Below are 25,747 nucleotides of genomic sequence, written 5' to 3'. Positions count from 1 at the left end.
CAATAAGAAAAGAAATAATGTTGACTTGAAATGTTAGTGAAGCTTCTAAAGTAAGAAAGTTTGAGATGGGTTTTGAAGGTTGTGTAGAAAGGTGATGAGACAAAGCTATGGAGAGCCCTTTTAATTAGGGTTCATAATAAGATCCTGGCTCTTGCTGTAAATGGAGAGGACAAGACAGCTTTGTGGAGAATGGTGACTTCATTATGGCAAGGAAGGAGGAACTGGAAAAGGTATGGAGGCATTCAAGTTTCATAACATTTGGGAAATTATCTTAATGAAAATATATTATAAATAAAAATATACTGCAGTTTACTTCTTCACTACATACTAAAGTTAGAAAATTTGGCTTCTGAATTGGTTCATCTTTTAAAATTTGTATCAAAACATACTTTATAAAAATGTGAATTTTGACACAGATGACAAATAACAACAACGCATGCTATTCTGTCTAGATCCAGTAAGACGAGCACCAAAGTTAAAGAGGGAAACACTTAGCAAGATTAGACAAACTTGGAGTAAAGTCTGAATGACTCAAGGGAGCCAATGTAGTTAAAAAATGTTGATATTAAACCTACAAAACATAAATCAGTCTTTTGCTTCCTAGGCTGACTCTTCAAGTCATTTGGCATTTTGCTTTCTTTTCTTCTTCAGGAAGAAAAATGTAGCTGACATATGAAGTTTCGACCTGCCACCAATAAAATTATTAGTATTTTATAGAGGATGCCCCACTAATCCGTCCTCTCCTATACACTTCCAGTAAACATTTTTCTATGCTCAGGTAATACATACACAATAAAATAGTTAAGCCCCCTCCAGGGCTCTGTGAGCCCTCCGACACACAGCTTACACACAATCCTCACTTAGGGTTTAGTGCTTAACTTCCTGTACTCAAGCTCTGCCCCCAGTCTCTCAGCAACAACTGTTCTGGACAAAGATCCCTGTGGCCTCAGTGTTTCCTGTGAGTCCTCCCATCCCCTATTCAATTAGAAGTCACAACAAGAGGCTTAGATATCTGCTTCTATTTGCCACTCTCGGCTCTCCAACTCTGATTTCTGTTTCTCAGAGGGTAGCCCTTCTTCCCAGAAGCAGTGTCACCTGGTTATCTAGTTGGGTCTCTGCATATCCCAGGTTATTTCATGCACAAGCGCAGGAAATTTGCCTTACTCCCCTCTGTACCTCAAGGTGCAGAGCTCTGGCCAAGGCCTACAGATATTAAGCAGCGTTCATTGAATCATTTTTGGTAAATAATCCTTCTTATCTTATCAAAATTTCTGCAGCCACATTCTTCAATGCCTTTCTTTATTCATCTTTGTCCCTCCTTCCCATCCCAGAGAAGATGTTTCTTTCATAGACGCCCCAGTGTGATTTGGTTCTCAGTCCTCTTTGTTATTCATGCTCTCTCACACTTCCATATGGTCTTATTTGCTCCTATAGTTAAAATTACTGTGTAAGTTTAAAGTCTGTCTCCACCCTAGACCTCCCTCTGAGTTCTGAATGAGTATTTCAGGTAACACTCCATAGATAACACTCCATAGAGATCTCTGCAAGTGAACAGTGCTTCTCCCCACACTTGTGCATGTTCCCAGGGGCTCCAGTTTCTGCTTTTATTCCTTGCCATCCCCCACTCATTTAGTCCTACTTGACCTTCAGCCATGGAATGTTTACAATTCCACATCCTCACTGGCTTCCATTTGTATCATTTTTCTCTACTCCTGCTGAAATAGCTATACCTCAGTATACCTCAGGTATTTCTCACCTGGATTTCAGGCCACAGACTTCCAATTAATTAAGTTATTTGTCCACTTGCCAAACCACTAGTCTACTCACCGTCTTGGGTTTAGGAGAACATAGATGGCCTTGATGGTGTCTCCCTTGCCTTCAGATAAGGACAAAATGGAAGTATAATTTTAACAAAGCTTGCAAATGCAAACAGGATCTAACAAGCATAACTTTTGTCCACATTTTGTAGGCAGAATCATGCGGTCACAGGGTGCTGAGAAATGTACCTGCTGGACACAGCATCCCCGGCACTCTTCACTCAGGTAGAACATCAATTTTATTTTATTTATTTTTTGTATTTTAGGGAAGGATCTACAGGGTGTTCGGGGCCTCACTACTAGATCGGACTCGTAGTGATCTGCTTGTTTACAGCCTCTAAGAGCTGGGAATGCAGGCGCACACACCACGCCCAGTCTCAGTCTACATTTCAGCACACCCCAGGGGCGGGGCCAGCGTGGCAGGCCAGGGATCTAGCCCCGGCCCCTGCCCCTGCTTGCAGGTGTTTTAATCCACTGAGCTCTTTGACGAGCCCTGCAACTTTACAAAATAGCTCAAAGCTCGTGTTGCTACCACACCTTGATAGATTTTTAGGTTTGGAAAAGGAAGACTATTTTTGTGACCTAGTAAAGGAACAATGACATTCTATAGCTGATTTAAAATAGCTCTGTGATTCATCCATAAATATTTAAATGGCTTTGGTATCTGAAAATTCAAAATCTGTAATTTGCTTCTATTTCTGAAGATTTTTCTTAAACTATCATTAACAGTGAAACATTTTGCAAGCTAATAGTAAATATTCCACAATCTGAAAAAATGAAGTTAAATCTAAGAAGCACTACAGGTAATAAATAGGGAATAGACATCAATAGACATAAACACTTTTTGAAAAGTAAAAATCAATATTATGAAATATATTAGAGGAAAAGTTCCAAAAATATTCTCCACAAGAATTACTCCATTATTTCAAGAATAAAATTCATAAGGGCCCTAGGTTTGATCTTAATAGCCAAATAAAGCTGATTTTTTTTTAATTTTGAGCCAATTTTTAGTTATGTCATTCTTAATCATCTCTATTTGTTATTTGAGGACATAGTATTTCTAATATAAAACTGTCAAAAATAAAGCAGAAAATAAATATCAGCACTGCACCTAGTGAAAAATATACTAAACAATGTTCTAATTAATTTTAGAAGTACTCAGAAATGAATTATTCTATGCTTTCAGGTTTTCATGAATAATTCAAATATCACTGTCAAGCAACCTAATTAGTAATTATCCAAACTATTTCTTAGTTATCTGGTTTGAAGCTACCTATGTTGCAACTAGATTTTTTTCAATATAATGATTAACCTCATTTATATTGATTTTGTCTCTCCTGTTTCTGGTAATGGAACAGGCATCTCCCAAGTGTAGAGAGACCTGCAGATTAAGTGTATTAAAGTATCATTGCCAATTAGCTCCGCTACTGCTACGAACTGACAGCATGCACCACACAAGGAGAGATTTTTAAGGCTGCAGAAGCGCCTGGCCTACATTCTACTGATGTCACTATCAGCAAAGAGAGGAGACTTAATGAAAAAGCACACTGTCTGGAGAGGACATGGCAAGATGTCAGGTAGAAGGTCCTAGGCAAGGACAAACTGGAAGGTATCCAAAGAATTGTGGGGCTGCTGGTTACAGGAATCTTTTCTCCAAGTCACCCGTGGTCACCACGGTACACATTCAACAGCAGCATGGTACAAAAAGGAAAAATCATTGTGTGCAAGTACAATGCCGGATCCTGACAAAAGGGGCTTTGTTTCCTTTGAATTTCAAATCGCAGTACAACATGTGTTGTGTAATGACTCTGAACTTAAAAATAATATGCCCTCCTCCTTCCCAATCCTTGAACAGAAATTAGTAAAACAAAATACCACCAGGTTATGACACTGATACCTCGAAAAATATCTGATCCTAAAATCTCCTATCAAGTCTTGGGATGAAACAAAACATTAAAGACATAATTTTATGATTATGATGAGCAGCATCCCCCTTTGATGATCCTAAGTACATCATAAATTCTACAGTGAACATTCAAACTCGTCACGCACAGACTCTATTACTTCCTCCTGCTCACTCCCAGATAGAAGATTCAACTGAAATTGTATTACTTTTCTTTCTTACCTTTCTCCACTGGACATTTTTAAGAATTATGACACTCTGTGTTGTTCTTTCAAAACTGAAAGACATTTAGTTTTAACCTGTAGGGACGCAACATAAAGTTTTATTTCATAGTTGCTATTTTTCTGCAATAATAACGCTCTCTATCATTGTCATTAATAGCTTCCTCTATTTCTATGCATATAGAAATTCCTTTTATTCTTTCTTTTTCCTAGATTTCACTGACAACTGAGAAGAATAAAAGGTGTGATCAGCTTGTGGTCATTTCTTAAGCCTGCCTGCTCAAAGTTTTTACTTTGCCATGTTTTCTCCCCGCTTTGTCCATTCACTTGGATGTATTTATAGAAACTTTTCTGATTTCCTTTGAGTCCCTTAGCTATATTATTTCATTTTGCTTTCTTGCTTCTTCTATTGTGTGCCTGCATTTCTTGATGGTGAGCTTATATCTACTCCTTTCAATCTCCCCTCTTTTCCATTTCCTATAAAATTCTATTTTGTATTTCAACACTTAGAGAAATGCACTCTCACCTACAGATATTTTTTAATCTTCTCAGTGTTTTTAACCTGCACTGGAATAGCCGTTGAGCTTCCCATGCTGAGCTCATCTTAAAACTCATTTCTCCCCGTTTCACCTGCCTCTAGCAATCTGCTTCGGACTTCGAGTGATTAATTTCCTCACTATCCTAATAACTCTTCAAGATTATCCACTGTATTGTATCAGAGATGCTAAGCAGGTATTTAACAACTATAAAAGATGTAGTGCTCTGTAGTGATCTGAAAACAAAACAGGATATTTTATGCACAACCCAATGTTGTCAATAAATTAGCGCATCAGTGGCATGTTGTCATTCCCTACCAAGTCCCCTTGGGTCAGTGGAGCAGGCTGCATCTCCTTGAACTGGGAACATAGAAAGCCCAGATGATCTCACTGTGGACAGCTATTGTGCAGCTGATAGATCTAATGGATGAATTAGTGGCAGTTGACATGTACCGTGGCCAACCTCACCTTGCTTAACTGGACTCTTCTGCACTAAATCCCTCCTGTACTCACAGCATTTGCAATTTATGTTAACATGACTCTGGCAGCAAAATATTGCTCTGAACTCTCACACTATATATAATGTGAGTAAATACAGTCCCAGGCCCCAAAAAGATCATGTGTGAAGAATAGCTTAGCCTGAAAATCCAAGCTCCAAGTGAAAGACCACTTAGTTAAACCTACAGGTAGACACAGTTGCCAGGCAAAAAGCTACAAAACATCTGTGACTAGTTTTGAAAATCAGCAAAATGACCTGGGAGCCTGGTAAGTTCTGATAAAAAGATGTGCCTCAAACAGCGCTGCCATATCTTTTAGAGCTTTCCATAACAAGCAAGGCTGAGTCACATGTGCAGCAGTTTTGCCACCACTGCTGGGACCTCAGACCTCTTTCAACCCACATAATGATGTGGGATTTTAAGAAACCAGCATGTGTTCTTACATGAAAGAGCTAAAACCAAGCAAGATAATAGAAGCCCCCCCCCAAAAAAAAAAAAAAAAAAAAAAAGAAATGTAGAGATACAGAAAGGACACAGTAGCTATAGATTTTCTGAGTCTCCAGACAACACATTTATGAGTAAGGGCAATGTTAGTCAAGTTAGAGGATTTCATTTGAGCAGTACCACTTAAAAACTAAACAAATACTAGGTTCAGAGTTTCTCTTCCAACACTGTGTCTGCTTGAGCGACCCGGTGTTTTAGCTTCTTCCAGTTGACATACTGAAGCTTTGTTTTAAGCAGCTGCAGAGTCATTACCAACTGGTGTTCTCCCAGTTCTTCTGAATGGCTGTCTTCAAACATAGAAAATTATTACACTCCAGCTATAGAAACTATAATATCAAGATTAAAATGGCCTTCATTGCGTGGTGTCATGTGCCTATAATCCCAGTGCTTGGGAGGCTGAAAACAAGAGAATCACTATGTGTCTGATCTGTGTATTGAGATGCTGTAGACCTTGTGCTAAAAAAAAAAAGGAAAAGTTCTGGGATTTTTTGGATCAGCCAAATAGCTCAGCAGATTAAAGCACCTGCTTAGGCAGACACATCTGCCAGGGTTCAAACCCAGCATGCTGTGCCAGCCCCGGCCGAGGAGCACACAGAGATGGTGATTGAAACTGGGCGTCAGGGCACGCACCTATAATCCCAACTCTTTGAGAGGCTGAACACAGGCGGATCACTACAAGTCTTATCTATGTAGTGAGACCATCTAGACCCTTATTAGAAAATATTTTTTAAAAAAGCCTTCCCTCAAAATACTTTCATCTAAACCATAGTCTGGAAAAAAAATAACTGCATTTGCAAGTCTTCACATGACCAACTAAATTACCTATGTATGTAAATATATACTCATCTCTGTGTGTGCACATACATATTTTATATTGTTTTATATAGATGGGTAGATAAAAAACAAAGGATCAGGAAGTCTCTCACACAAGGCAGAAAAGAAAAATCATCTTTTAGAACCTGGAATCCAGACTGGCTGTAAAAAGATCACCCTACTCTCACCTACCCTAGAAAAAAAGCAAAGAATTCTCCATTCACTCCTATAAATAAATGACACATAAACTTAATCATGAATAAAGGAAAAGGACAACTTTTTGTTCCATGTAGAAAGGGTAAGAGTGAAATACCATCAACATTAAATGGATTTTTTTCTTCTCTATAGATTTTACATTTTAAACACATATGTCATGACATTTTAATGTAGCAGTTCTGAAATAGAGAAAAAGTACATTGATTTTGTGCCCCAAAGAAAAATAAACAATAGCACTTTCAAAAAAGGTTTTGACTTGAGAGTCTCTTGAGCCATATGCAGTGCATTTATCCCCACACTGAACAATGTCGGTAATGACTGCACTGGCTTGGCCACTCTTCTCGTCTAAATATTCTAGCTTGGTCCTGCCAATGAGGTCACCATGCTGCCCACACAGTAACACATTGCGTTGATTAAAAATTACCATGAATGAAGATTGGCGCAAAGAATACCACCAAGTGCAGCAAAACTGATCAATATTGATAAAGACTGACTGAAATGACATGTATCTAGCTATCAAATCCATGATATTCAGATAATATTTTACTGAGGCTCAAAAATATTTTAAATAAATATCCAAGTAACATATCCATTAAATATTTTTGTACCTGAAATTTTTTTCTTTTTCTACTTTGGCTTTGATAGAAATCAACTCTGTGATGACTTTAATAGGCCTTAAATTAAATGTTTTAGAGGTTTTTTTAAAAAATGTATAATCTACCTTTGATGTATGTGAATGCTATTAAATAATTATTTGAATTATTAGGTTGCAAAAAATCATTTCACTTCTACTGGCTTAAAATACTGTTATTTGAATTTCCTGAATTGATATGTGTAGAAGCTGAGTTATAATGGGCATAGAAAACATGAAATAATGTTTGCATAATTTTTATATTAAGAAAAAACCCTCTACAACACCAAAAAATACATGCACAATGGAATCTCATTAAAATATTCTTCTTAGGTTGTATAACACAAGACCTTGATAAAATGCCACTAGATATGCCACTATTGTTTTGATAATCTTACTGTAAGCTCTTCTCAATTGAACTTTCATTGTAGGTGAGCATATTTGTAAGAACAACATACACATGAAAAAACTGGTTTACTTGAGAAAAATCATTGATTCAACTTTCAGTTTGGAAATGGGAAACTCCAACCTACCATGGGATAAAACTCTGCAAATGACACTTTTACTCATTTATTTGTATACTGTGCTTTTTTTTATGTTGACAATGGAAAACTCTGTTTTGCTATTTAAAAACTTACAAATGAAGACACTTTCATCTATTTCTATACTGTTCTCCTAGATCATCTTAGGATCTTAAAAAAATCTCAAGGCAATAATCTCTTCATTTTCTGGAAAACACTGAGGAGTCTAGATAACCAGTTGCCACAGGACACAGGAATAGAACAGCCAAGCCAAAGGAAAGGAATGCCACCCCCTGGTGTGCAGAAGAGGTTTACCCTGCATCACTCTTCCAAATAAATTTCCAACTTTCAGTCTCAGTAGTTCTGGAGACAGTGCAGTATGAGAGGAAAGCCAGTTTGAGGGGACTGCCTGCACTGCCAATCCCTTTTTCTGTGTTGGATTGTGTGTTCTTTATGAACAGCCGTTTCAAAATAAATACTATGCCCTGTACTGGGGCTGCAGTGCCTTCCAAAGGTACTATGTTTTTGTTTCCATTTTTGTGGGATGATTTGAGAAAGCTCATGTGGTGATTTGGAAATTCTTATTATAGGATACTTCATAGTTCAGTATCCAAGACAATGGCAACTTGATTAAGCTGTCATTAGAGCCATCCAAAATTATTTTTAATCTATGGCCTTTTTGCAAACAAACTAATTGGTTCAAACTTGTTAGTCTCACACCCCTATTGAGATTCATTTTATATTTTGTGTTCCAAACTATAAACATCTCCAAAATATCAATAAAATGCTTGCATTAGTCTAACTCATTTTCAATACAGTTGTCTTCCTTAAAGATCAAGTAATTTAATATAACAAATATTCTGTCTTTCTATTTGGAGACTGACTGAACTTTGACATTTTTCAATAAAGTGCTTGTTTAAATTAATAAAATAGATGGGAACTGTTTTTGTCTTCTGTGGCTCAGACAAGTCAGAAAAATAAGAACGAGGCCAAATTATATTTGCCAACACTGTCATCATTACAAGATGTTATATTGGAACTAAACTAAGTTTTTCCACATGAAACTGAGGGAAAATGTACATTACATGCTATATAATGCATGTCTATGTCATTCTGCTCCTCTGAGATGCCTACAGGAGTTAAAAACAAAGAAGGAAGGAAGGGAAAGACAAGAGGAAAATGAAGGAGGAAAGGGGGACAGAGGAAACAGAGGACTAAAAAGACTAAGAGACAGAAGCAGATTTATAAAGATATCAGTGAGTTTTCTGATGATGGAGACCAGATGTTTTGGGTTGTGTCTAGTAGTACCCCCAAAGCCTCATGCAGTTATAGGGTGGACTTCTAGAGGTTGTGATGAATTCATGATCCAGTGCTGAGATTATGGGTGTGAGAGCTACATCTGGCCTGGGGCGGATCACCTGATGCAATAAAAGACAGAGGGACTTGCTGTCATCGCCACTGTTGCCACTGCTCCTTCATTTTGCCTTTAGCTCTTTTTGCTGTTTTCACTTCCATGAACAGCTGCCCTCTGCACTGTGCCACTCTGACTTGTATCCATCTGAGTATGGACTGAAACCTCTGCTAACCATGAGCTAAATAAACCTTTCCTTCCATAATGTTGGGTGTCATCTATTTTGTCCCAGCAACAAATAGTAATGGAGACACCAGATGAAAAGAATGCAACTAATTATTAAAACGGAATAGCAACAAAGCCTTAAAAAAGCAAAACTCAAACCCCTGTAGGATAGACCTTAAACTGTAGTTGTCAATTTATAAACTAGAAACTAAGAATGATACAGGAGCTGGAAACATCAGATATTTCAAAATGAGGGACTTTCAGTAAAATTAAAAATAGGAGCATTTTGGGGCTGGGGAGATGGCTCAGTGAAATAAGTGCTTCCCTGACAAGTACAAGGGCCTGAGTTCAATCTCCAGTTCTGCCAACAAAACAAAACAAAATAAAACAAAACAAAACAAAACAAAACAAAAAAAGCATTTTGATGTAAGTTTGAAGGCACAACCAGATCTTCTCATTTTCTTCCCAACATTAATCATTGTCTTACTTACTTTTCTCATTGCTGGAACAAAACAGATGACACTCACAATGCAGGAAAGGTTTGTTTCAACTCCCAGTTTGCAGAGGTTTCCATAGTGAGCTGGCTCCAAGGCAGTGCAGCATAACAGAAGAGAAAAAGTGCAAGGCATTCTAGGCAGAAGGGCTGCATCAGCAAGAAGTGACAGCAAGCAGCAGGAGCCTACTTTCTGTCCATTTATGTTCCATGCAGGATTGTTTGGTGCCATCTGTATCCATGGTAGGGCTTCCATTATCTATACCCAGAACTACATTAAACCAATTTAGTTACCACGCACCTTTAATCCCACTATCATACCACCCTGATCCAGCGTCACACACCCATAGCCCTGCCACCTCCCAAAAGTCCCACCTATGAGCACATGAGGCTTTGGTGGACATTTAGATACAATCCATAACAGCTATCCTCAAGATTCAGTACACTCAGAGGAATTGAAAAAAGTAAGCACTAGACAGGATTGAGATGTCACCAATAGTTAAGAACAGGATGATGGTTTAATAATGAGACAAAGAATTCCTTACATATGAACTACGGTGGTAACTCTAACATACTCTGGGTCCATAATGGCCAGTTTATGCTGACCAGGCATAAAAGAGAATGTTCTTTGGAGAAAGAACGTAGCCCAAAGAAAATATGCAGATAAGGAAAACTGGACACCCCAACAAAACAGTGAAGCCTGCCTAATCATCTTCCATGGAAGCACAACACTAAACAAATTCCGCCTAAGTACCACTTCTAGCTTTTAGTTCTTTAACTTTAATAAGAAAAGACAGTGAAGAATTATCAAGTAATTGAGAAAAACCATCAGACTAAGTGTGAAAAGCTCATAAATTAAATAGAAAAAAAATAAATTAAAGGAAAGAAATAGATGTGGGAAGTATGAGTCAGGTGCCAAATGTGTTTATATAAAATTCACAAAAAAATAAACATATGGTTCTATGAAAAACAAATGGCTTTCTCCTAGAAAAGCACAACTGGAGAAAAAAAGAGAGACTTCGTAGATATGTAAATATGATAGCCAAATTTCCCATTAAAGCATTAAAAGAGAAAGCTGAGAAACATTTTAGAAAGGAGTATAAAACAGAAGCATTACAAATAAGAAATTAGACAGTTGATCTAGAATGTTCAATTGTTGAACAACAGAAAATTTTTACAGTAAAATTTGTCTAATCCGAAAGCATGCATTGTGAAGTTAGTTACTCCAGCTAATGAAGAACAACTTGCACCAAAGCACACAGCACAAGGTTTCAGACATATAGAGGGAAAGATATTATCCCAAAAGGTTCCAGAAATTAAAATTATGGTCTATGTGAACTTAGAATATTTTTATACCATACAAAGTACAGAAAAAATAAAGTGATTTTAAGATATTTGCTTATTTGTAAGTGTGGGGATCAATCTGGAAATTTCTCTATGGTTTGACAGGAAATGCCTAAAAAATGCCCATCAGATCTTCTGCAAATCTGAAAGAATCTTGTTATTTTATCCTATTTAAAAGTTAGAGAAATTCTTGACTAGGAAGAAACTAAATACTTTATAAAACACATGGTTTCATGCCCGAAGCCTCATGTCTTCTTGGTATGCTGCTCCAAGACACTAGGAAGAAACTTGGAAGCCTATGAAGCAAACATGAGAAACTAAGGGCAGGCCTGATAGCTCAGCAGGCTAACGCACCTGCTTAGGCAGAGTGCAGTAGCCAGGGTTTGATCCCCTGTACAGTGTACTGGCCTTGCCCCTGGGGCACGCTGAGATGGAGATTGAGATTGGGTGTGGTGGCATGTGCCTGCAATCCCAGCACTTGGGAGGCTGAAAACAGGAAAATCACTATGAGTCCAATCTATGTAGTGAGACCCAATAAGACCCTGTAGACACTGTCCTAAATACAGGAAAGAAAAAAAAAAAAATACCATAAGAAACAATTTAGTATAACAGCACTAAGAAAAGTACTATGTCTAAAACACTAACAATTCTGCTTAGAAATTAGATATGGATAAATTGTAGTTAATATTTACATTTATATCCATATATCATATTATTTAACTCACTAAACCCACAGTTCTTTTACATAAAGGAAATTGGCATATGTGTTAAATTGAGAAAAAAAGCCAGGATGGGCATCTAAGCTCTTCATTACAAGGCAAGAGAAGGACAGGCAGGATTAGTCCAAATCCTATTAGTCTCTTTCCTGCCCCTCTATGGACCAGGTCACCTGTCCAAATGGAGTAGAGCCATGTAACATGATAAAATAATAGTTTTTTTAAAAATATTTGATGTAACCTGAAGCTATCATAGACCTAAATGTCTTAAAGATTTTTTTTCTTTAAGGAATAAAATTTAGTTTAAGCCTAAAAACTCTCTTTCCTGTGCCCTGGGAATACTCCAGTGTGTCTAAATCCCTATCATTTAGTGTTTTACTTTAACAATAGGAAAGTGTCTCCTTGGAAACACTTTCTCCAGGAAATGATCATTTTGGTACTTGACCTGAGCCCTTCCATGTATAGCAAACAGACAACTGGACAAGCAGTAATTTCCTTTCCGATAGTTTAAACTACTTAAATCCATCTGCTAACTCATGAGCATTACCTCTAATAGCTCCAACTCGGTAGGCCTTTAATTTTTGTTCTAATAAAACATATTAAACAAATGTCTGACTGCCATGGAGAATTAAAAGTTTGGGCCCATTAAACACACTTGTGGGGCCAGGGAGATGGCTCAGTGGAATAAGTGCTTCCCTGGCAAGCACAAGGGCCTGAGTTCAATCCCTGGTTCTGCCAAAAAAAAAAAAAAAATTTGTGTTTTGCAACTTTGACAAGGAAACAATGTGCACAGTGTTTGACTCACCCTTGAGTTGGGAACCAGCCCTTACTTTGAGATATCATGTAGCTCCAATCCCCAAGAAGCCTGTTGTACAGATATAATAAGACAGTGCTTTTAAAACCACTTCCTATAGGGCCTGTCTTAAATTAAATGTATAGTGGAATATTGTTTCTTATCAGTGTCTTAATCATTAGAATTTGTATAATGTCATGAATCTAGTCATAATTCTTTGTTTTTTATAGGAGTCTTCCCTCTTTTAAAGGTAAAGTATTAAGGCTATTTTTCTCTAAATGTCACCAGATTTTCTCTGAGCTTCCCAAGGCTGAAATAAGAAATCTAACCCACCCTTTTAAAATAGGTTTGTAGGCTCACTGACTTCTGTTTCAGAAAAAGAATCTTCAGGACTTATCAGTAAAAGAGACATGAAAAAGGTTTATTAGAGATTTTAGGACACACTAACGAGTGGACCATGGATGCTCAGAGCTGGAGTTGGGTACATTTGAAAGGTGGCTCAATACAGGAGATCTATTATGTGTGCTCTCATTGTCTATCAGGTCAGATGTGAGACATCTTCCTGTATCTGAAGCTGAGATCTGCTGCCCAACAGTATTCTTGATTCCTGAGGATCCAGCAGAGCAACATTTGCAAGTGAAAAGGGTGGGTTCTGAGCCAATTTATACCCTAGCTGTGTCTGTAAGAACTTTAGGAATCTATTTTAGTTCATGGAAGGAAAAAAAGATTCAGAAATACTGATGTCCTGAAATTGCAGTTAAGAGCAATTTCAAAACTTTGGTTTCCCATTCTCCTTTCTATCTATTTTTTATTTTTCTATCATACCTCAAACAGACACGGAGTTAATAAGAAAACATTGATAAATTTTCCTTTTAATTTGTCATTTGCTTATCCAGAATATTTTTCCCTATAGCTGTCAGAAATTCTTTAAGTTACATAGATTGTCAGTACATAGAAAGAGAAGAACTGAGCCCTGAAGGAAGTTATCACAAAAAAATAGACATCAGAATTGTGGCAGGAAGTGAATCTGAAGAGGACCAGGCCCAGGATGAAGAAGCAGTAGCCAAGACTATGAGATAAACAGCAGTTTGAGGTCATACTGTGATTGCACCCCCAGTTCCAGATAGGCATCAGGCACACAGGTGGATGACCAGAACATCTGGACCAGCACTCCCTTCCCTTCCAAGAATTCCTTTGATATTTCCATGTACCCTACAGATCAAGCATCTGTACTTGGAATGCTATAATTTGTTGTAGTCTGAACTGTGCTGTACCCATGTTGTGACTTTTCTGTGACTACCCCTGACAACGGGCCTTGGTGACAATGGACCCACTTGGGACCCCTCCTAGAAATCCAGGAGTTGTTCTTCTTCCTTTTATTTCCAGTAAAACTCTCCTACCTTTCTCCTTTTTTTCTCAGCTTAGCTCCTTGATGTTGTAACAGGCCAGTGTTATATTTTTCTGTACCACTATCAGCAACAATGTAAGTGGCAGCACTAAGATCAGACCTTCGCAATGCCAACACTACTGTGTAAAAGCTCATAGTCACGTAAATGGCTTAAGAGTTTGCACTCAGACATGAGCTTACCCCTAACATTTCTTTCATTTCTTCCTTCTTTTCTCTTTTTCTTGCCTGTCATTGAATAGTGCCTACAGTCAGGGGAGGACAGAGAGTAATGCTGATTGTGTTACATTAATGGTCAACTTCCTATGCGCCCACATGAAAAGATTCTTCTCAGTCACTAATGGGAAAAAACCACAATAGGAACCTGTGACTTGCTCCAGGGCAACAATATTTTACAATCTGCCAAATGATTGAAGCCCTACAGCTGCCTTAAATTTGAATAGTGAAAAAGGAAAGAAGAGAGGATTTCATGACAGGTCAAAGGAAAAGGTGGAAGTAGTGGCCTGAAGCGAGACCAGCGGCACATCCCTCAGAAGAACAAGAAATTATTCGCACAACCTCAGAACTGTTAAAATTTAATACAGTTTTTGGTTACTTTATGCTATTCTAAAATACATGTTTCAAAAGTTTTTCAATCTCTCTGTAAAAATTTATATTGTTTGGTTATACTCTGAAAGAATCTTGAAGACTTTCAGACTCAGAAGGTGTCAAATTTATTATTTCAGGTAATTATTTCTAGATGTTTCTTCAAAAGATACTATCATGACTGATAGAACAAGTTTGGGATTCAGTGGTTGAAAAAATATTGGGCCAACCAAATACCTCAGTGGATTAAAGCTCCTGCTTAATCAGATGCAGGGGCCAGGAGTTCGATCTCCAGGCCTGCTGTGCCGCCCCACCCCCAGGGCCTGCTGAGCTGGCCATTGAGACTGGGCGTGGTGGTGGGCATCTGTAATCCCAGCACTTGGAAGACTGTAAACAGGAGGATCACTATGAGTGCAATCTACCACAGTGAGACCCCGCACACCCTGTCCTAAATAAAAAATTTTTAAAAATCAATAACTTTATGATATTAGCTCCTCTTCTTTAAACCATAGAACTTCTAGAAGTTTTTAATGTGCTATGAAATTATAAATTTCAATTATACCAACTGCCTTATTTTCTAGGCTTTTTTAACCAGAGGATTTTTAATTAGTGTACTTCCCAACTGGTCCTGTTAAACAAGTAAGAAAAATGTTAATGTGACCTACTGTATAAAGAGTCCTGGAGCCCAAACATGGAAGTCCGTTTTCTCAGTAACAAAATAATAATTAACAATAGCACAATGCATATCATCTCTTTAATTCTTAGTATAGAATACTTTCACTCCACAGCTCCAAACATTTTATACAATAATAACTCAGTTCATGAGTACCTCAGTTCATGAATACCTCTGTTTACAAACAATTCCATTCTCAAACAATACCACTGGGCAAATTTTGTTTCCATTGGCAAGCCCTGCATCGAGTGGCAAACACACATGGCTGTCCACCCCACACAAACACAAGTGCAGCTGTCTTTTTTAAAATCATAAAACACATTAAGTTTTTAAACTGAGATACAACTGTACTTCTTGTGAGAAAGAATGTAGTTTAATCAAGGAAAATTATCTGGTTCTATATGTACTAAAGCAGGCTACATGTCAAAGAATTTAGTACTTTATGATATGAATACAAATATCCTAGATGAAATATCAGAGATTTGATGATCAATTTGAGTGCCTTCAATTTACAATGGAAAAAAAATTAGAGACCATCCTTCTTCACCCATCATAAGGGTATTATGAAAACTAAGCATAAAATAAGCTTAGAAGTACTTCTGGGCTGGGGAGATAGCTCAGTAAAATAAGCACTTGCTTGGCAAGCACAAGGTCCTAAATTCAACCCCTGGTTCCACAAAAAAAAAAAGAAGAAGAAGAAGAAGAAGAATCACTTCTGATGCATGAAATGATGTACATATTATTTACAATAAACATATTTCTGGGCATGTTAGTTGTGGGGTTTTTTTGGGGGAAGGGTCTACAGGGTGTTGAGGGTCTCACTACTAGATCGGACTCATAGTGATCTATCTATTTAAGCCTCCCAAGAGCTGGGATTACAGGCACATGCCACTGCCACCATGCCCAGTCTCAACTGCCATCTCAGCACACCCTAGGGATCGGGCTGACACAGCAGGCCCAGGGATTGAACCCCAACCCCCTGTGCCTGCTTGCAGGTGCTTCAATCTGCTGAGCTATTTGGCCAGCCCTGGGCATGTTAGTTTTCAGGACTTACTTTTGCCAACTTAGTTTTGATAATCTAATTTATTTCCTCACCTATATTGTCTGAGGATGTTCAGAGAAGAGTTCTCATTGGTCTAAACAAGTAATAAATTGTTAATAATTTTATACCATTCACTCCCATAACAAGAAAAGAAGTGTGTGTATGTGTGTGTGTGTGTGTGTGTGTGTGTGTGTGTGTGTGATCATGACTGTTAACCATGGTACGTCAACTCAGATGGATCACTAAGTGCCTGGCAGGTTCATACAGCACCGTTCTGGTGAGGCTGTGAGGATTTGTACAGATAACTGCAATGCAGACAGGTGGCACCCACCAATATGTTTGTAGCCTAGACAGAATAGAAGGACAAAGAAGGAGCTGTGCCCACTTTGAAGAGTTCCAGCCTTCTTGAGCAGTTTTATCCTTTGTGGTCATCACCTTCCGACATCAGTCTTGATTTCCAGTTTCTTAAGACTATTGATTGCTCACAACAGTGACTCTCTGGTGAGCTTCCAAGCCTTCAGCATTGGATTTCATCTGTTCAGGCTGAGCAGCTATTGGCTCTTCCGACTCCACACTGGGTGGAGGGTCATGGTGGATTCGCCTACCTCTGATGCAAGGAATCTATCTAATAAACTCCTACCACAATTGCACATACATTTTCTGAGGATTCTGCTCTTCAAGAGAACCATGAATGATACAGTAGTGATCCTAAGTGCTGAAACCCAAGGACTGATGCATGCCAGACGAGTGCTCTGCTAGTAAGCTACATCCCCAGCCTTAGCTGCAGCACCAGCCCCAGCCCCAATGGGGGAAGCACAAGTCTCAAAACTACAAGAAATATAAGAAATTTAGCCTAATGCATCATTATTTTTCAAGCATTATATAATTGCAGTAGATGTATAAACCTGAGGCAATGCACTTAAGAATTTACAGCAATCTGAGAAGCAAGCCAGAAGGGTCTGCAAGTTCAACTCCAGACTGGGAAACTTATCAACTTAATATGACCCTGTCTCAGAAAACAAAAGATTAAAATACAAAAAGCACGTCAAGATGTTGCTTAGTTCAAAGGCCCTGGGCTTAGTACCAAGGGAAAAAATGTTCCATCTAAAATATTTTAGAAATAAGCAACTGAAAAACAGTCACCAAGGAAATATTCTATTCTTTCTTAGTGAGAACACTCCATGAATCCACTCATTCATTCATTCATTCGTTCATTCAGTAAATATCTATTGTGTACTCTGAATGTGCCATAAAATAGGTTTTCTCAAAGGGCTACATTGGCAACCAATCAAAAAGTTCTTCTTTTCGTGAAATTTCCATTATCACCAATAAAATGAACAATAAACAAATAAAAATAGGTAATTGCAACAAAACTCTTCAATGATAATACAATACACTCTGAAGGCAGGGAAGGAATAGGGGCCCCCTTAAGAAGAAAGACACGGAGCTAGAAGGATGATCTAAGGAAAGAAAAAACTAGACACAGTGCAAATCTGAAAGAAAGACTATAGTTGAGTGGTAATAGCTCAATTTGCTCTTATGTACTAAACCATATTAAAATTCCATGGGGGAGAATGAAAGTTTATGGGGGAGAAATGGGATGGAGAGGAACTAGGAAAGCATAGTGGCTAAGGGCACAGCAACCCTGCACTGCAGTGAGAGTGGTAAGCATAGGGCAGGGGAAGACTTGACCCCATGCACACATAAAAGGGTAAAATAAGACCAACAGGTATGCAGAGAGAGAGAGAGAGAGAGAGAGAGAGAGAGAGAGAGAGAGAGAGAGAGAGAGAGTTAATATAGCCCAGCAGCTATACTTTTGCAGGACAACAAAGCCTGATGAGAATAAGTACTAGAGAGATTAAAAGTATCTCCCATTCGTCATGGTGATGCAAGGAAAAGCTTGACATGTATGAAAGGTGATAAGGTCTTCATCCATGAGGCTGCTGGGACAACACACCGTGCTTCAACAAGAGAAATGAATGTTCCAAGTTTCAGAAACTCGAAGTCCAAGATCGGGACCAGCATGGTCAGTATTGGGAAAGAGCTCTCTGCCTTGCTCAGAAATCATTATCTTCTCTCAGTTTTTCACAAAAGTGCAAGAGGGTGGGTGTAAGAGAGAAGTCGCCTCTTACAGATACCAGGTAAAATTATTTCTTATTTAGGAAGAATGAACCAGGTGAAAATCTGTATCCATCCAAACACATATGTGTACAGTAATGCATTATACACCTTGCCTATCTTCTTGTTTATCCTGTGCTCAACCCTGCATCAGCCAGTCCCTACATAGGGGCTCATATCTCACACAAGATAGGTGCCAAATAAATGCTGACATACTTGCAGTGCAGCATGAAGTTCAAGGACTTTAGAATCATACAAGTCAGATGCCTTAGTCTGGAAAACTATGACAAAGGGATATCAGCCTCTCTGAATATAAATCTTAATTAAAATATCTTTCCTTTCCATTTGCCTATCCCTTTATTCCCTCTCAAAAAGTCCAGTTTTCAGAATTTCACCATCACACTGGTAACCATCAGATTGGTAAAAACATTCAAGTTTGACAAGACTGCTCTGTCCTAATTTACTAGGATAAAAAAATATATAAAATGGTATTACTTGCTTAAATCACTACAACAAAATATCACAAGATGGATACTTAACGAAGAAATAAGTTTTGTTCTAATTCTGGAAACTGAAGTCCAAAATCAAAGTGCCATTGGAGTGTTTTCTCCTGGCCCCTGAGTGCCCCATCTTGTCGATATCCTGACGTGGGCTCTTCTCAGTGTGCAGAAACCTCCAATGTCTCTTTCTCTTTTCCAAAATACTATCAAGTTAAATCTACATGAATATGATCTCATTTAACAAGGATTATCTCCCTGGAGAAGGGCTCCAACATATGAATTCACTTTAAGAGTTCAATACATGAGATGCATAATTTGGCCCATAACAAATGACTTTTTTTTTCTCCTTAATACTACATTATCCATTAGCTACTGCCACAAGATTGTAGTGTTGCTCTAAACACAATGGCTGCAAACAACAGCGTTCTGTCCTCCCAGATATGTGAGTAGACTGATACTGTGGTACTGCAGCCATGCTCCAATGTGACGTGGGTAGGCTTCCCACCTGGGGGTATCCTCCATGACATAATGGATGGAGTTGTGATGAGCCGATCAGCTCCAGACCCTTCTCGCAGTCACCAGCAGGTAAGGGACATATCATTCCTCTCATAGTAAAAAATTAAAAAGGGGACATCTAATCATGCTCAGGGGCTCTGCTTCAGTCAGATCTACCAACGTCTCAGGAGCAACTCAAGTTACTTAGCTACACTCAGAGTCTAGGTAAAAGACTTCTCTGTAACCATGACAGTGTGAAAGAAGGTAAGCAAGCAAGTAAATAACATTTATATTTGTTTAACCTATCAGTTTATATATTTTTTAAAAAAATACAAAATGGTAAAAAAAATTAGAAACAATGCAAAATTTCATTAAACAAAGTAATCGAAATTTGACAATTGTTGCCGTGTTATACAATGCTGTCTTCAAATTAGTTGTTTAGGTTACCAGATATAAACATGAAAAATTGTTATAAAAATAAATTATGTCTCAGTTACTTTCTTCTCTTTGCTGGAACAAAATACCCAACAACAAAAATTAAGGAAGGAAGGGTTTTTTTTAGCTCACAGTTAGTGGAGGTTTCAGTCCATACTCAGCTGGTTCCAAGGCAGAGTGGCACATGGCAGAGAGCAGCAGTTCATGGTGACAGAAAACAGCAAAGAGCCAAGGGAGGAGCAGCTAGGGCTGCTAGCAAGCCTCTCTCCTCTCCTTACATTTGAATGCAGATAATCTGCCCCATGGCAAGGGTAACACTCATACCTGTAACCCCAGCACTGAGTCAAGAATCAACCACAATCTCTAGAAGCCACCCCATTACTTCATGAGGCTTGAGAAGAACAATTAGACACAAACCATAACAAGTTACAAGAAATTTAAAAGAAAAAAATTAATTACAAGCATTGAGCATTAACGGCTCCTTTCAATACAGAATTTTTTTTACCACTCTCAAATGTTAAGATGTAAGAAACTGGCATTCACTGCAATATAGAAATAGGCTGAGCAGAACACTGAGCATACTTTCCAAATCATCCCTCAATCCATTTTAACTTTTCTTTAATATGATTCCACCAAATGGGTCTTTATGCTCTTTGTGCTCAAGAGACTGAGTCTAAAATAACTAATGAACAATATTAGCTAAAACTACTTTTTATGTAAAAAGAATGACCTAAATGAATAATACAAGATTAATAATATCTGAAGATTTGCCGTACAACACAGTGCCCAGAAGTGACAATATTGCATCATTCAGTAGTACTTCAGTTCACGGACACTTCTGTTTGGAAAAAACTTGTTTTGCAAACTGAATCCTTTAATAAAACGTTGCTTTCATTTACGAACTCTGCATTGGGTGCTGAACATGACCATGGCCATCTTTCTTGCATGAGTACAGTGTAACTGTGTTTTCCATGACTGTGGAATGAATTTAAGTTTGTGAGCCAAGGTGCCACTGTATTTGGTGGGAAGATCTCATCTGAAATGTTCTTGCCACAATAAAATAGTTATTATTTCAGGGAGGGAAAAAGAATTCAATGAGATTACATTTGATAATTAAGCACAATGCCAGCCAGAATGCAAGTACTCATGAATGTTTTCTTCATCATTTTGTACCTGCCTTGTACTAGTCAGCTTTCTTATCAGTGGAAAACAGCCCCATAACTTATAGTAGGAGGAGGTTAACTCATTCGCCATTTCAGTCCATGGTCAGCTGGCTTGAGACAGAGCATCGTGGCAGAAAGATGCGGAGGAGCACGGTTGCTCAGCTCACAGCAGCTGAGAAGCAGAGAAAGAATGCAAAAGAAGCAGGATAAGAGACCAAGCACAACCCCAAGGCCACAACTCCGTGTCCCTCCTCAACACCCAAGAAGTGCTCTTCACCAATCCCAAAGTCAATCCAGCTGACATTCCACCTTCACCATCACACGACCAACATACAAATGTAATTCACATTATCTCACACACAGCATCATTTCTTTTTAATGTCTTCACTTTGAACACCTGAGGTTGTAAAATGATTTTGGATTTTACAGAGAAATGCCTGGGAAAATAAAGGTGACCTCTACTGATAATTTGCTTTCCTTTCTAATGCCTAGGAAGGCAAATAATCTTAATTTAGTTTTCCTAGCTGTTGGTTTTCAAACCTTTACTATGAAACCAGTACCTTTTGAGATCATCCCTAACATAAGAAGGATAGAGTGCATTCTGTTTAATCTAACATATGCCATATATTTGTAGCATTCACAGGGGATATGTAAAAAGACCTTTACAAATTCCCACATGTGTAAATGTCACCATAGCATATAATTTCCCACATAAATCTGTTGAATGTAATGATGCATTTAAGTAACCCATTGAGATCTCTAGTGAAGTTCACTGCACATTTGATGCTAAGCTGAGAAAAGCTGAGTGATGGTGATATTGAGAGACACCGAGAGGTTGAGGAAGCTCATGCAGCACCATGTTTTTATCCCCCTACCCTGGGCTCTAGGATGTGTGCTTCAAACAAAACCTCAACACACAAGTACTTCAAACTGTGATTTCCAGATTTCTTGTAAATAAGCAAGTCTGCAAATATTAAATCAGTGAATGATAATCATAAGGTAGAACTCTGCAGAATATTGTGAAGTGATAGATACTTGCTAGAACAGGAAATGAACCATAACAGGCAAACCTCCTTCTATGTCCCAAATTAGAGGTTGCTTGTGATGGGCACAGTCTTCATATAGTCAGGTAAGATGTGCAACAACTGAGAATGAACAGGAGCCAGCGAGCCTGAGCAACAAGCTGTGAATAAGAAATAAATACTCTTGTGCTAGCATTATGCAGTGAACACCATTAGCATATAACCTTCCACTTGCAAGTACACATGGGAAAACTGCCAGTAGGACACTTTGTGCTGAAGATGATTAAATCAGCATTACAGAAAGAAAAGCATAAAAAGAGAGCATCCAAACAATTTAATTACAAGCACCGTATTTACTGGAAGACAGAAGTTTGAAATCACTTACCACCATCCGCTACTTCTAAGATGAAATTTCAGACTAGGAGGGGAAAGACAATAATCTTAATAGAAGTTAACTATGTTTATTCATATCCATTTTGCAGATATAAAGCCTTGTTTTTCTTGATTATGTCATTTACTCAAAGTTGCACTGCAAATAAAGCAAAGAGGTAAGATTTAAACTCTGACTAATGCTCATGACCAGTTTTCAGCACCATAGCCAACTTATGCTGAAAGGCTCAGACTCAGCAAATTCAATCAGTTTATTTTGAGTTGTTCTTATTGGCTCTGGCTGTCTTTGTACTCACCTATGTAAATGAGAGAACAGTAAGATTTATTTTATCAGATTGTTGTGATAGATAAATGTCGTGGTCTGTATTTAGCACCTAAACCAGAGGCTGATTAGTAGAGAGCATTCAATAAATGTTAACCCCTGTCACCATCGCCATCATCATCATCACCATCACCGTCACCATCATCACCAGCAGCGGCAGCGGCAGCAGCCCTGCTAATAGAACTGCACTTTTTGTGGACCCCAATATTAAAGTAGGAAGACATTTGTCATAAGACAGAGTTGGATGGTAAACAGGAATATCTCGATTATCCCACTTTTGCCAAGCTTATTGTATGAATTACATGAGACTGAGAACAAAGGTTATAAAGTACAGTGTGTGAAATGAATACTTTAAAACAATCTGATCAGATTAGGAGCTCTAACTCCTGTGACTTTATTAAAGAGAAATTTGACTTTTCACTACTTTCACTCCTAAACAATGATGAGTTAATTCTAATGTTTAGTTTTGTTAAAATACATTGCTAACTACATTCTTTCAGAAAAATATACATTATGTATTCAAAAAATAATAATTCTCACTAGAAAGTATAACTTTGTGTATTTTAATGTAAAAATTTTAAAATATAGAAACTGATGCTGTATTTAGTAAAATTGTTAATAATATAACTATCCTTTTCTACCAAAATGTACCATATTTAACAATTCTATACTACATATTAACATCTGTTTCCTTAGAATCCAGGTAAGAGGTAAAAGCTCTAGATGAACTCAACTGGAATCTCATATAAGGAGTTTGAAGACAATTTTAAGGACTGTCTTTAAGAACATTTCTAAAATATTATAATGGTGGAAACTGTTGTGTTAATTAGTAATAAATGCAGAGCAAAGACAGGGCCTCAGGCATAAGCCACCACGTGCACTGCATCTCACAGGGCTGCAGGCCAATCAATCAAGGAAGAGCTTCTGGGTTTGGAGGTTCAGGGGCTCTGCCTTCCTACACAGATCTGAGCTTGGCAGGGTTGGTTTCTAGACACATGTTCTCCTTCTGTAACTCAAGGCAAATCTGGAACCTCACCCAAAGAAGTTCCTTCCCATTGGCATGGTAGAGGCAGAGTGAACAAATCATACAAGGTGTTCTCTCATTACTAAACACCTGTCATTTCTGCCTTATTTTATTGGCCAAAAAAGTTGAACCAAAAGGACAGGAAATGTACATTGCTCAAAATGAACCACAGGAGGATGTGGACAGAATGTCAAGATGGAACCATAACAGTAATTCAATGTACCAAAGACATCACACCCTTAGCTGAGAAAAATAAAGCTGATGGCAGTGGCTCTCTGAATAGCATGATTCCTCTGTCTTAGTTCCTTGATTTCATCATCTTTAGTAATTTTTTGCTCAACCCTATTTCAACCACCTACTGCCAACTTCACATCTTTATTTCAAGCACCTCTCTTTCAAACTATGATTTTCTTTCTTGAGAATTATCTACTCAGATGGTAATTCTATTATTAATACAATATCAAAAATTTCATATTTCTGGCTGGGGAGATGGCTTAGTGGAATAAGAGCTTCCCTGGCAGGCGCAAGGGCCTGAGTTCAATCCTCGTTTCAGAAAAAAAAAAAAATCATATTGCTACTAAATAAATAATAAATTCATTAGTAAGTGTTGAAAACTTTGTGCAGGAACTGAATTTAGTTCTGTTTACATAAGTTACATAACCCTTATAGCAATAAATAAATTAGGAACCAGTTTTATCTCATTAGCTATTCATCAGTCTCATAGAACCAAAACATTAAGAAATGCTCCCCTTTTCCCTGCTGTCTTTTCCCCTTTCACCTATCCTAACTCCTTTTTCTTTCTGAACAATTTCTTCCCATTTCACAATATCTACTGCACATTTCAGAACACATTTACTCTTTCATTGTCTCCTTATGTGAGTTACGCTAATAGTAATTCAAACATAATTGTAATAAATCTGTACAACAGTTTTGGGATTGTGGCCTTTTTTAATACATTGGTTCTTCCTATCCCCGAGCAAGGAATATCTTTCCATTTTTCTGAAAACATCTTCAATCTCCTTTTTTAGAGTACTATAATTTTCAACATATAAATCCCTTTGTTTGTTTGTTTCATTCCTAAGTGTTTCATTACTGTGGATGCTAGTATGAAGGTAGTTTCCCTAATTTCTCTCTCAGTGAGTTTGCCATTGTGTGCAGGAATGCTTGTGATTTTTGAGTTTTGACTTTGTACCAGATACACTAATGAATTTGGTTATTAAATTTAGAAGTGTTTTAGTGGAGTTTTGGGGGTTTTCTATGTAGAGAATAATGTCATGTACATTTATGATTGTTATCTCCTCTTCTTCAAGATTTTTGCCTAACAAATATGTACAAGCCTTCTTTATATCTTGTGATTGTATTTGACTTGAAATTCACATTGTCTGAAAATAGAATAGCTTTCTGTGCCTTTCTCTGGGTTCCTGTTTCATACACTACTGTTTTCTATCCTTTGACTTTTACACTATAAAATTCTTTTTTAGTTAAATGTATTTCTTGTATATAGCATACTGTTGAATTTTATTTCTTGATCCATTCTGCCCATCTCTTTCTTTTGATTGGTGAACTCAGGCTTTTGACATTGATGGTTATAATTGAGGTACTGACTTACATTTGTCATGTTATTTTCCTGGTGTTGGTTTCCTACTTTCTCTGTTTAATTGTTTTTCCTGCTTGGTGGTTTCTTTCTGTTACTGGTCTTGGAATTGTGGTCATTTTTAGCTCTGTCTAGATTATCTTTCTGTACTTTTTATAGGATTAGTTCTGTGATCATTAATGTGTTCAGTTTTTGTTTTCCATGAAAGTATCTATTTCTCTATCAGTTTGAAAGATAGTTTTGTGGGATGCATAAATCTGGGTTGAAATTTCTTTCTGGAATTTAAATACTTCACTCCAAGCTCTTTTTGACTTGATGGTTTGTGTTGAAAACTCTGCCATAATTCTGATGTTCTCTCCTTAGTTCCTTTTCTCCATCAGCCTTATTCTTTTCTATTG

The sequence above is a fragment of the Octodon degus genome, unplaced genomic scaffold, assembly GCF_000260255.1.
Source record: "Octodon degus isolate 3935 unplaced genomic scaffold, OctDeg1.0 scaffold00191, whole genome shotgun sequence".
Taxonomy (NCBI): Eukaryota; Metazoa; Chordata; class Mammalia; order Rodentia; family Octodontidae; genus Octodon; species Octodon degus.
This window is presented reverse-complemented; position numbering follows the sequence as displayed.